Raw genomic sequence first — 12,598 nt, 5'->3', positions numbered from 1 at the left:
ATTCCACTTCCATCATTAAAACTATGAATCTGAGGCATCCTTGGTAGATGTTGCAACCAAGAGCTTGTGCCCTTGATGGCCCGGGAAGCCTCTGATACCCCGAATCTCTAAAAATGTGTCCTGGCAGGCACTGCCTCTCAGGTGGACAGTAGGAGACAAGGGCAACGAGCCACACAAATATGATTTCTTGGACCCAAGAAGAAGAAAGGGGCAGCTCCCTTGGTTGGCTGCTCAGTACCTAAATGGCTAAGACTAGACCACTGCCACCACCCTCCCTGTCACAAAGCCCAATATCTCAGCCCATGGAGGGATGGAACTGCTGGTAGCAGAAGCCACAAGGGTCTTCCAGTAAAAATCTCATGCCAACCCTCTCATCTTGTCCCCACCTCTCCCCAGCAGAGCAAACCCCACCGGATCTGCTGGAGTAGCTGAGGTTGCCAGCTTTAAGAGACTCTCCCTTCACATGACTGGGTTATAGCAGTGAGTGTAAACACTTCACAAGGTGGAAAGAGTACAGACTTCATCATCAGACATGGGTTCAAATCCCACTTCCAGGTGCCAAAGTTGACCAGCTGCATGACCTCCACAGTATAGAGAAGAGCTGTTACCCACCCCTCTTACCCCCTACCCTTATTATTTCTGGTGGGGTTTCCTTTCTTACTAGATTCTCTTAGGTTTTTCAGGTATTATAACCATTGGCAAAAATGGATAATGTCATCTCTTCTTTCTCATATATATATAAACTATTGTGTCTTCTTAGCTTAATTCATTTGTAAGAATCACCAAGACAATATTTTAAAATAGCAAAAGCAAGCTTTTCCAATTGTCGTGAAATTGGATTTAGTGGTTCACTGTTTAGAATGATATATGTAGCTAGTTTTTAGTCTTTATCAAGTTTAAGTAGTTCTTCTTATTCCTGAGTTAGAGTTTTATTACAGGAGAATTTTACCAGCTGTCCTTTCAGCATCTACTAGTACATGACTCTCTTTTAGTTTGCTGATATGGTGAATTATGTTGATTTCCTAATGCTTCCTACTACTGAGCCATTCTTGCATTTCTGGAATGTACCCCATTTGGTCAGGGTGTATTATCTATTTGATATACTGCTGCATTCTACTTTCTAATTTTGCATTTTGCATCTATACTCAGACTTGAGATAGATAAATAATTTTGGACCTTTTACCATGATTTTCAATTGCATAGTTATGCTGACTTCCAAAAATGAATTAAGGAGTTCTGTGTGAAATTGGACAAGATGCATAATCTCTTTGTGCCTTTTTTTTTTTTTTGGCTGTGTTGGGTCTTCGTTTCTGTGCGAGGGCTTTCTCTACTTGCGGCGAGCGGGGGCCACTCTTCATCGCGGTGCGCGGGCCTCTCACTGTCACAGCCTCTCTTGTTGCGGAGCACAGGCTCCAGATGTGCAGGCTCAGTAGTTGTGGCTCACGGGTCTAGTTGCTCCGTGGCATGTGGGATCTTCCCAGACCAGGGCTCAAACCCGTGTCCCCTGCATTGGCAGGCAGATTCTCAACCACTGTGCCACCAGGGAAGCCCTGTGCCTTTTTTAAAATCTGAAAATGATGATGGTATTACTTACCTTGAGGGATTATAAATAATATTTGTAAAGTATCTCAGTACCCAACACCTAATAGATGCTTAATAAACAGTAGTGAGGGGCAAGGGGCTTCAGTGTGGTCTACCACATCTTAAGTGCTGGACCCTCCTTGAAAGAGGGACTTTGACCCTTACCTCTCCTATGGAATCTGGGAATTGGTTAGACTTTCTTAAGAAGGTGAGAGTCTGAAGTTCAAGTTGGTGATCAAGTTGGTGACCAAGCTGGTGACCTAGTGACGATAAATTCAAGTCCTACAATTGGCTCCTCTCTCCCTCTCTCTCCCTCTCTCTCTCTCTCTCGTAAATATTGCAAATAATAATAATAATAATATGTTACTACACAACTCAATTCCATTTGACTCAGGAAGTGGGACCTAAGGAGACCCCTGAGGCACACCGTGGGCCTGCTTGTGGCTTTTTCTATTTAACTTTTAAATGATCTAAGGTCAATAAACAGCAAATTATGGGGTCACTGGATATGAATTCATTTCATTACAAGGAATATTGCTGGTGAGGAATAAACATTTATTAAAAATAAGGCCAATAATGTTAGTATTTATATGGGGAAGCCTCAGCTGCCTCTGCAGATCTCCCCACTGCACACTCCACAGTATTTTATTTGTTTCATTTTGTTGTGTCAATTACTACCGTCTTCCTTAATCACAGAATTCCAGGATCTTAAGATCCTGGTCTAACTGACTATCAAATTGTTTTATTCCCACGAACACTCTAGATGCCTTCCTGGAACAGCTCCACTGATGGAGAACTCACTACCCACCCGAGTAGGCATTTCTTCTTTGACCTCCTTGAATTATAGTTATGACGGCACTGGAGGACCTCTCTTAAGGACAGTGTCATATCGATTTCATCTTGATGTCAACAACTCCACCTGCCGTGTTGCCATGCACATTTTACACCTTTAAAACATACCCATTGAATAGTTGATGAGTGAACACAGAAACGTTTTGTAGGAAAGCAAGGAGATGGGGGAGGAGGTAAGTGTGTAGAATCGGCTCCATCTATCCACATGGATCTCACACTAATAGTTCTTAAAACCTACAAAACCAAACCCAAGCAAAAAGCTTCCCATATCTTCTTCCCCAATACCATAGAAAGGTTTAGAGCAGATCTTTTTGCTAGAAGAGAGATTCTCAAAGAGTAGTCACCAGACCAGCCCCATCAGCATCACCTGGGAAGTTGTTAGAGATGCAGTTTCTTGGGCTCCACCCCAGACCTACAGAAGCGGAAAGTCTCGGGGTAGGGCCAGGCAATCTGTGTTTTAATGGGGCCTGCAGGTGATTCCGATACACACTACAGTTTGAGAACCACTCTGCTAGAAGATTGAATATACTGAGGCTTGACTCTGCCCGCCCTGCGTGCGCCTGCCCTTCTGGATGGATGGAGGTGGCAGCGGGGGGCAGCAGGAGGCAGCCCTGAGACCTGTGTTCAGTTATCAGAGGAAACAGAAGCGGACAGCACACGGTGGCCCTGGAAGCCAGACCCCTTACCCACAATCCCTGTATGCAGAGCTTTCCAGGTAGAGCTTCATTTTTCACCACCTGCTTATATCATGTCATTCCTGCATCACCAGGTCTTCAAGGAAACATTTATTAAACACCTAATGTGTACCCAGCCTTGAAGCACCGGAGGACAAAGACAAATGAGCCCCAGTCCCCTCCCTCCAGGAGTCCGAAGTCTAGCAGAGGAGATACACACGTCAACTAGGAAGGAGGGAGGTGGGATAAATGCACCAATGCGAGCCTGTGCCCCACAAAGAGGAGGGGCCCGCTCACGGGCTTAAGTGGGGCGGGGGGATGGCTTCCCAGAGCAGGTGGATGAGCTGCAGCTTTTGAGAGAGCAGGACATCACCAGGCAGACAAAGGAGGAGGGCACGCGGGCGCCAAAGCCCATCCCGCCAGCACCTTTGGGGAACTGCAGGATATTCAGTAAAGCCAGTGGGAAGGGGGCATCGGGGTGGGTGTGAGGGGGACTAAGGAGAGGAAGGTGGGCAGGACTTTATCCCGACAGTGGGAAGTCGGGGGAGGACTGTATGTATCCCGAGGACCAACTTAATCAGATTTACATTTTAGAAATACTGCTTAAGGTTATAGTGCAGAAGATGGATTTGGAGGGGGCAATAGGCTCCTTTAATTTTCCGTGGGTGAACAATGAGGACTTTGGGGTAGGAGAGAGGTTAGAGAGAATCTGGTAGAAGGAGGAGTGGGTGGGAGTCAGCAGAAAGGAGCAGCGCAAAATGACTTCCACGAACTCGGCCTTCCTGGCCACGCGCCATCCAGCCCCCATCCAGCCCCCCAGCCTCACCTGAAGCCACCTCTGCCTCCTTCCCAGCCCTCCTGCCCACTGGCCCTTTCGTTTCTTAAACATTTTTCTTTCCACCACAGAGCCTTTGCACAAGCTCTTCCCTCTGCCCAGAATGTCCCGCAGCCCCACTTTGCCTGATTAACGCTTCACAGTCCTTCTGTTCTCGAGTCTTTCCAATCACAATTAGGACACTGGTGTGTTACCTTCCCAGGACTAGTCGTGTATCAATATGTGTCTCTCCCACCAGCAGCAAGCGTGGCAGGCCCTGTGTGTTTCCACATTGTTGCAGCCCCAGTGATAAGCTTGGGGCCTGCACTCGATGTCAGCTAAGGGAAGCAATAAAAATACCTAGGTTTCTGATTTTGGCAACTGGGTGGAAGCACGTAGGAGGAAAATCAGATTTAAAGAAGGAAGGGAATGAGTTCAGTCTGGGGTTGGCTTATACACCTGGCGCTTGGGAAAGAGATGTGGATGTTGGAGTGGCCAGGTGGCAGTGGAAGTGATGGATATGGAGAGAAAAGTGCCAGGAGAGAAGGAGGAGAGAAAGAAGAAAGGACACAGGAGAGAACTCAGAAAACACAGGTATCTTAAAGAGTCTGGTGAAGAAAGAGAAACCGATTTAAAATTTTAAAGAAACACTCACAAAGGAGTGAGCAACATAAGCCAGAGTAGCAGGACTTCCAGGTGACAGAAACGATGACACCACCAGTCACGGCCCCTGCTAACAGCTACTGAGCATGCACCATGTGCCAGGCCTGTTCTGGTGCTTCAAGTAAATCAGCTCACAGCCACACGCATCCCCATTTTACAGAGGCAGATAACGTCAGGATAACGTCTTGGCCCCAGAAGGTCCAAGAAGGCTGGAGACTCAGAGGACAGCACTGGGCTTGGCAATTAGCAGGTCACCTGAGTGAGCAGGGAATCCACAACCTCGAGTAGGATGACGCAAGGCTACAGGAAGCTGGGATGCTTTGGGGAATGAGGAAGTGGTGATGGGGCTGACAGACCATTCCTTCCAGCATGGCTGTGGAAGGGGAAAGAGTCAGCTGGTGGGCAGATGGGACTGCAGATGGGACTGCAGAGTCCAGGGAGGCTGCGTGGGGACAGTCCTTTAACAGAACAGATCTTGAGCAGGCTCGTAGGCTAAAGGGAAGGAGGCGGGAGGGAGGGGAGTTTGAGAGGCAGGATTAGGAGAGATTGGAGTTCATGGAGCAAGATGCCTGACCCCAAAACAAAGCTGCTGACCCAAGTCCCAGTCCTTCAAATGACTTCATCCTAGGGACGAGAGATTTCTAAGATTTATTTTGGTTGAAGTGCATCTGGGTCAGACGGCTACATTGTGATGAAATGAAACGCCTTGGAAATCCTGCTTTGACTGGTTTGGAAGAGAAGGAAAATCTAGCACTGACTCACCTTCTAGATGTATTTCATCACATCTCCCTGCCACTCTGAACACTTGTGAGCCAGCTTCGTAGACGTGTGACCTGTACACTCAGACAGGGTCCTGGGTTCGGGAGGGTCCCACACCTAGTTAACGCCTTGCTCCTGCCATCCTGAAATTTTTAACACTATGAAACAAAGGGGCCCTCATTTGCATTTTGCACTGGGCCCTGTACATTATGCATCTGGCCTTGGAAACCATTTGGGGCAGGGGGTGGAGATCTGGGACTAAGTTATTCCAAACAGCCACCTTGACCATGTAAGAGCTGCCATAGTGAATGCAGGACCCAGCCAGCTCTAGTCGAGGGCAAAATTTCCCTCTGAGGTAACTAGGAAGCCTGGCCAGAGGGGTTAGCCACTCAGCAGTGGTCATTTTAGTGCCACCAACAGCTCTGGCCCTTCTTCTGGGTCGACCCTCCCTTCAGAGAGGCAGGCTCTGTACTGATGCATGGGTAGGCTAGATCCGAACTGCCTGGGTTCAAATCCCAGCTCCGTTGCTGACTGACTGTGACCTTGGGTGAGTAGCTAAATCTCTCTGTGCCTCATCATCCTCTCTGGAAAACGAAGATGATCATGACAGCACACCTACTGCACAGCTGTAAGGCTATGTGAGAGAATACATATAAGTGGTGCTGGGAAAACTGGACAGGGACATGTAAAAGTATGAGATTAGAGCACTCCCTAACACCATACACAAAAATAAGCTCAAAATGGATTAAAGACCTAAATGTAAGGCCAGACACTATCAAACTCTTCGAGGAAAACATAGGAAGAACACTCTATGACATAAATCACAGCAAGACCCTTTATGACCCACCTCCTAGAGAAATGGAAATAAAAACAAAAATAAACAAATGGGACCTAATGAAACTTCAAAGCTTCTGCACAGCAAAGGAAACCATAAACAAGACCAAAAGACAACCCTCAGAATGGGAGAAAATATTTGCAAATGAAGCAACTGACAAAGGATTAATCTCCAAAATTTACAAGCAGATCATGCAGCTCAATATCAAAAAAACAAACAACCCAATCCAAAAATGGGCAGAAGACCTAAATAGACATTTCTCCAAAGAAGATATACAGATTGCTAACAAACACACGAAAGAATGCTCAACATCATTAATCATTAGAGAAATGCAAATCAAAACTACAATGAGATATCATCTCACACCGGTCAGAATGGCCATCATCAAAAAATCTACAAACAATAAATGCTGGAGAGGGTGTGGAGACAAGGGAACCCTCTTGCACTGTTGGTGGGAATGTAAATTGATACAGCCACTATGGAGAACAGTATGGAGGTTCCTTAAAAAACTACAAATAGAACTACCATACGACTCAGCAATCCCACTATTGGGCATATGCCCTGAGCAAACCATAATTCAAAAAGAGTCATGTACCTATATGTTCATTGCAGCTCTATTTACAATAGCCAGGACATGGAAGCAACCTAAGTGTCCATCAACAGATGAATGGATAAAGAAGATGTGGCACATATATACAATGGAATATTACTCGGCCATAAAAAGAAACGAAACTGAGTTATTTGTAGTGAGGTGGATGGACATAGAGTCTGTCATACAGAGTGAAGTAAGTCAGAAAGAGAAAAACAAATGCCGTATTCTAACACATATATATGGAATCTAAGAAAAAAAAAAGGTCATGAAGAACCTAGGGGTAAGATGGGAATAAAGACACAGACCTACTAGAGAATGGACTTGAGGATATGGGGAGGGGGAAGGGTAAGCTGTGACAAAGTGAGAGAGTGTCATGGACATATATACACTACCAAATGTAAAATAGATAGCTAGTGGGAAGCAGCCGCATAGCACAGGGAGATCAGCTCTGTGCTTTGTGACCACCTAGAGGCATGGGATAGGGAGGGTGGGAGGGAGGGAGATGCAAGAGGGAGGAGATATGGGGATATATGTATACATATAGCTGATTCACTTTGTTATAAAGCAGAAACTAACACACCATTGTAAAGCAATTATACTCCAATAAAGATGTTTAAAAAAAAAAAAGAGAATACATTGAAAATAGTGCAGGGCTCATAGTAAGCCTCAGCCACTTCAGCTGCTATTGTCAACACTGTGGATCCGCAAAAGGAATAAACCCTAAAGGGAAGGGGGTGGAGAGGACTAGTAGTTTCTCCTCTGATGTCTGGGGTGATGGAGTTGCAAGGAAAAGACTGTTGGGAAAGATACATTCTGAAAATAAAGTATTAGAACCATCTGCTATCCCTTTATCATGTCAGCAATCTCACTCCCCACTCTTGTGCAGAATCAGACTGAGCCCCAAGACAGCTGAAGCATTCAGAGAGGGCTGCACCCCCATCCTCCCACTCCAGTCTCCTTCCCCAGGGCAAGCTCCTTGGCGTCATGCGCCCCTGAAGCCATCACCCCTGGGACCAGGCACAGGCCTGTGCACAACATCAGGTCCTTCTTTTCACCTTGGCAGCACGCACCTGGATTGTGTGTTCCAGGCGCCATGCACGTGGAGAGGAACGGCTGTGACAATGAGGAAGGTCCAGCTTGCCTTCCCCTCTCTCCTTCCCCCTGGGGCAGATCCATCTGTCAAGCTGCAGAATTAGTGTTTGCCCACTTCCCAATCCAGAGCTGCATTCGCCAGGCAGGACCTCCTGTCTGGAGTTATGAATACCTTCAGTGCCACTCCAGAATATTTACAACACGCTTCTGCCACCCCACTCCAGCCCTATACCACTCACTCCTTATGAGGATGGGGGAGGAAGCGGAGAAGGGGGAGGAGGGAGGAACAATCAGGGGCAGTTTGTGTGAACAAAGCCGGCTGCAGCAGACAGCAGAATCCTTCCTGCCAGGGAGAAGCGGCTGCCTTCCCCACTGATAACTTAATGACTCTGGCACATTTTCATCAGCCCAACTTGGAGCACGCAGTGGGTATCTGAGCCAGTGGTTTCCGAGAGCCTGAAAGCAGCGACAGAAAGCAATTACAGGATGAGCATCCAAGAGACAAAGCCTGGACCTTGGGAGTCACCGGGCCACATCTTTTTCCCAGCTCTGCCCTGTGGCACTTACACACAGCCCTGAGGACACCACTTCCCTTTCTCTGCAGCTTGACTTCCTCTTCTGTAAAATCGACCCAGCAGTGCCTGTCACCTGCCAATGCCTCCAAGGCATCATACTTACAGACTATCAGGCAGGCACACATTCTTACACTGAATCTCACAACAGCTCAGGAGGTAGGGATTATCATCCCATTTTACAGAGAAGGAAACTGAGTCTGGGGGGCATTGAAACAATTCACTAAATGGCAGAGTCGGGATTTGAACTCAGGCCTGTCTGACTTTGAAGCACACAGAATCAAAGATGTGCTAGTCATTCTCCATTCACCACCCCTCCCAGAGCCTGGAGCTGACCTTGATGGCCTCTTGCCCTCTGCTTCCGGTGGAGTTTGGCCATCGGGAGGCACTGGCAGGAGAACGGAGGGTGACAAGAGAGGCGGTGGGGATCTGTGCCCTGCCCACCCCACTCGGGCTACCCTCCCTCCCAGATCCAGCTACCCCTGGGAGCCAATGTCCTCCTTGCTCCTTGGAACTCAGGATGGGGAGGGCTCCCCCTCTCCCTTGTTGCTACCTTTATCCTGCCCACACCTCCACAATCACTCTGACATGAAATTCTCTGCCATTCAGCCCATCTAAGGTTGAAATTGTCCTGCTGGAGCCAAGACAAATACAAGCAAGGGCCATTTTGACAGGAGAATCATAGCCTACCAGACCGGTTCAGGTGTTTGGGGACCTCCACACCTTCCTGAAAACCCTCGGTCTTCTCTCTGCAGAACCATCAAGGCGGGTGGAGGACTGTCTATACCAATCCCCCGGGTGGGAGGAAGCCTCAAGTGAGAAAAGCCCTGCTGTGAATGAGCTTGGGACAAAACCCAGGGAACACTGCAAAAAGCCATTAGCTCAGACTTGTGTACTCAGGGTGGGGTGCTAATCCCTACGACTATGTTAAATGCCTAGGCTTTTTCAAGAGCCAATGATGGCTCCACAAAGCTCAAGTGATAAAAGTGGTGGCTTCACAAATGGCCCAGGTCCTGCAACATTTAGGCACCAAGAAGCTCCTCTTGGACAAGCACAGGTGGGCTTCCCTCCCCACCCCTTCTCAAGCCAGAGGCCAGCAGCGCAGGTGGCCTTCTGCAGACCTGGCGTCTGGCCCTGGCTCTGATACGAACCCACCGTACATCCTTAGACAAATCCCACAGCTCTCTGGACTTGGTTTCCCTATTTGTAAAATATGGCAGTTGCATCAGACCATCTCTAAGCCTTTCCATTCTAACACTGCACAACGCTTTGTTTCTCTGGGTCCTCTGAGGACTATGTGCCTCCTGAAGCGATTATCCCCTCAACTGTGACAGAAAAATGATGTAGATTCCCAACCACAGGATCCACCCAGGGGCTGCCTACACCCTTCTCCCCACCCCACCAAGCCAGGTCGGCAGATGCCCTTCTGTGGCTTCATGTCTTCTTCCAGGCCACCCCTGATGCTTATTTTAAGCTGAATTCTTCTGGACAGAAACACAGGGGCTGGAGTAGGGGTGGGGTGTAATATCCTGATTTTTCAAAGCCACATTCCTCGGGGCCTGGCACTGACCCATATATTAGGAGTGAGCCCAGAGCCAGGATCTATCAAATGCCAGTGATTCACAAGTCCTGTGTCTTCATCAAGGGAGGGCATTCTGCGTATTTTAGGAATTTACTGTATGTGAACGTGGCTACATGTTGTTTTTTTTTTTAAAAAAAAAAAACAAAAACAGGAAGAACGGAGATAGGCAACAAGGTTTCATTTCAAAATACTCTATAACCTGATTCTGGATCCCCCGCAGAGAAATGCAGAAACTTCCAAAACCAAAGCATTAAATGTGTTAGCAGAACTCTTTCCTGCTCTGTTGAGAAGCAGGGTAACATGATTCTGGTGAACTCTGGGGTCAGTTGTCCTATGTCAGCTAATTGGCTGTGTGACCTTGGGCAAGTTGCTTAATCTCTCCAAACCTCAGTTTCCTTGTCTGTAAAATGGGGATAAGAATAGTTTTATACCTCATGTGGGTATTGTGAGAACTGAATGAGTCTATCCTTGTAAAGTACTTAGCACATTGCCTGGCACGCAACAAATGTTCAACAGTAGCTATTTCTGATCATTCAGTTCACCCTCAGAATGCTTCCCTGGTCTCAGGGAACAACGCCAGCAGCCAGAGCACAAAACACCACCGGGGACTCAAGTGTGAAATAAGTACCCTTTCTTGAATTAGTAGAAAAAAAATAAATATTTATTGAGCATATTTATGAACCAGGCAGTGAACTAATTATTTTTACACACGGTCTCATTTCACCCTCTTGAAAACCCTCTAAGGTCAATCTTATTGTCCTCACTTGACAGAAAAAGAAACTGAGGCTCAGAGAGGTTTTTGTGATTTGTCCTCGGTCGTGGCTAGGGAGTGTTGTAGCAAAGACTCAAATCCTGGGCTTCTGATTCAAGAGCCATCTTCTTCGGGCCACCATCCCTTATAGAGATGGTGTCTTTGATTCCTTATTCTAGTGAAATCATACATCAGCATGTCCTTAATTCACTTCAAGAGTCAAATATCATTTTTTTAATCTTCATGGAAAATAATTTAAATAAAAAATATTACTGTCAACATTTCTGGAGAAGATAAACAGAGAAAGGCAAAAAAATCAGGTGCAGTATCATAAAGTATGGTAGCCTCCAAACATTTGGGAATCTGGCCAGTGTGCTCTCTTTGGGGATCTCTGGGTGAATATCTGACATAAATGCTCCTTCAGATGCTTGATTTGTGAGTCCTGACCTACCACGTGCGTCTCAATGACCCTTACCTGAAGCAGGCCCCCATCCACCTGCCACATCGGTATAAGATCCTCACGAACTTTGGGGAAACAAATGCATACTAGCATATTTTAGACATTTCTGCCTGGATGTCCTGCCATTTCCACAAACCCATATGTCAAAGCTTCATCACTTCCCCAAATTACCTCCTCCTCCTCTAGAATATTCCAGTTAAGCCTCCCTCATGTCTCCATTACTCAAGCTCAAGACTTTAAGAGTCACTGTTGCCACCTTCCTCTCTCTTGTACCCCACATCCTGTCTGTCCTCTGCCAGGTTCTGTGGATTTTTCTTTCATAAAGTCTTGCTTGTTTGTCCCATCCATTTTGTTCCTGCTGTCACCACTGTCCAGACTTCATGTCTTCTCCTTCCTGACTGGAAAAGGCTCCTCTTAGCCACAGGCTTCAGGCTCTCTCCCCTGAACACCTAATCCTCATGATTAACCATTCCAGAGATGTCTCCAGGATCATCCATGATTCACCATTGACTCTGCGGGCCAAACTCTAAGCAGCTCAGTCTAATGTTCCCAGCATCCTTATCCAGCTCTGTGCCCCTCCATCTCCCTACCCAAACACTCTGCTTCAGCCACGCTGGTCTATCTTCTGTCCTGGTGTGTGCATCCCACATTCAACATTTTGGGAGCAGCCACTGTGCTGGGTCTGGGATGCAAGTTGAATATGACATGGTCTCTGCCCTCAGAAGGCTCACAGTCCAGCTTGAAGAATGGACAAATAGACAAACTGTTATCATACTATGTGAGAGGTAGCCTATGCAGAGTTATGTACAAGGTAAGGTAGATTCCAGGAAGAGATGAGTGACTGGTGGGGGGATAGGGAGATTGCAGGGGAGAGAGAGAGAGAGATTGCTAACTGGGATCAAGTCCTAGCCCTGCCACTTGTTCACTGGGTGACCTCAGGAAAGTTAATTAACCCCTTTTCTCCGCAGAATCCTTATCTGTAGGATGGGGATGATCATGGCTTCTAACTCCTGGTATTTTTCAAGGATTAAAGAATTAATATAGATGAAACCTAACACTCCAGGCCCATACTATAAATCAACAAACTTTTGCCATTACTATTATTACCTCCGGCTGATTCCCACATACCCCTCCTTCCCTGGAGACCTCCGTCAATTCGATACACCCTCACTGAGGACCTGCTTGGCATCCTAGGGAAGCATCCCCTGACATACCAGTCCCCAGCCCCAGACCACTCCCTCCCCTGGATTCCTGCAGTGCTCACTGCCTACTCAGTGAAAACTGCTTGTGGTATCTCCTCCTGGGATATCAGCCTATGTTGCCAACTACATTGGTGACAGAGGAAATAAGGGAAAGGCAAAGGTGGATGAA

General features: G+C 47.1%; 1 protein-coding gene across 1 annotated transcript in view; it reads right to left on the bottom strand.

The window, feature by feature from the left end:
• The window catches only part of DPF3 (double PHD fingers 3), a 212,403-nt gene that overhangs the window by 28,756 nt on the left and 171,049 nt on the right, over nucleotides 1-12,598 (bottom strand).

Source organism: Mesoplodon densirostris, chromosome 4 (genome assembly GCF_025265405.1).
Source record: "Mesoplodon densirostris isolate mMesDen1 chromosome 4, mMesDen1 primary haplotype, whole genome shotgun sequence".
In the NCBI taxonomy this organism is placed as follows: Eukaryota; Metazoa; Chordata; class Mammalia; order Artiodactyla; family Ziphiidae; genus Mesoplodon; species Mesoplodon densirostris.
This window is presented reverse-complemented; position numbering and strand designations above follow the sequence as displayed.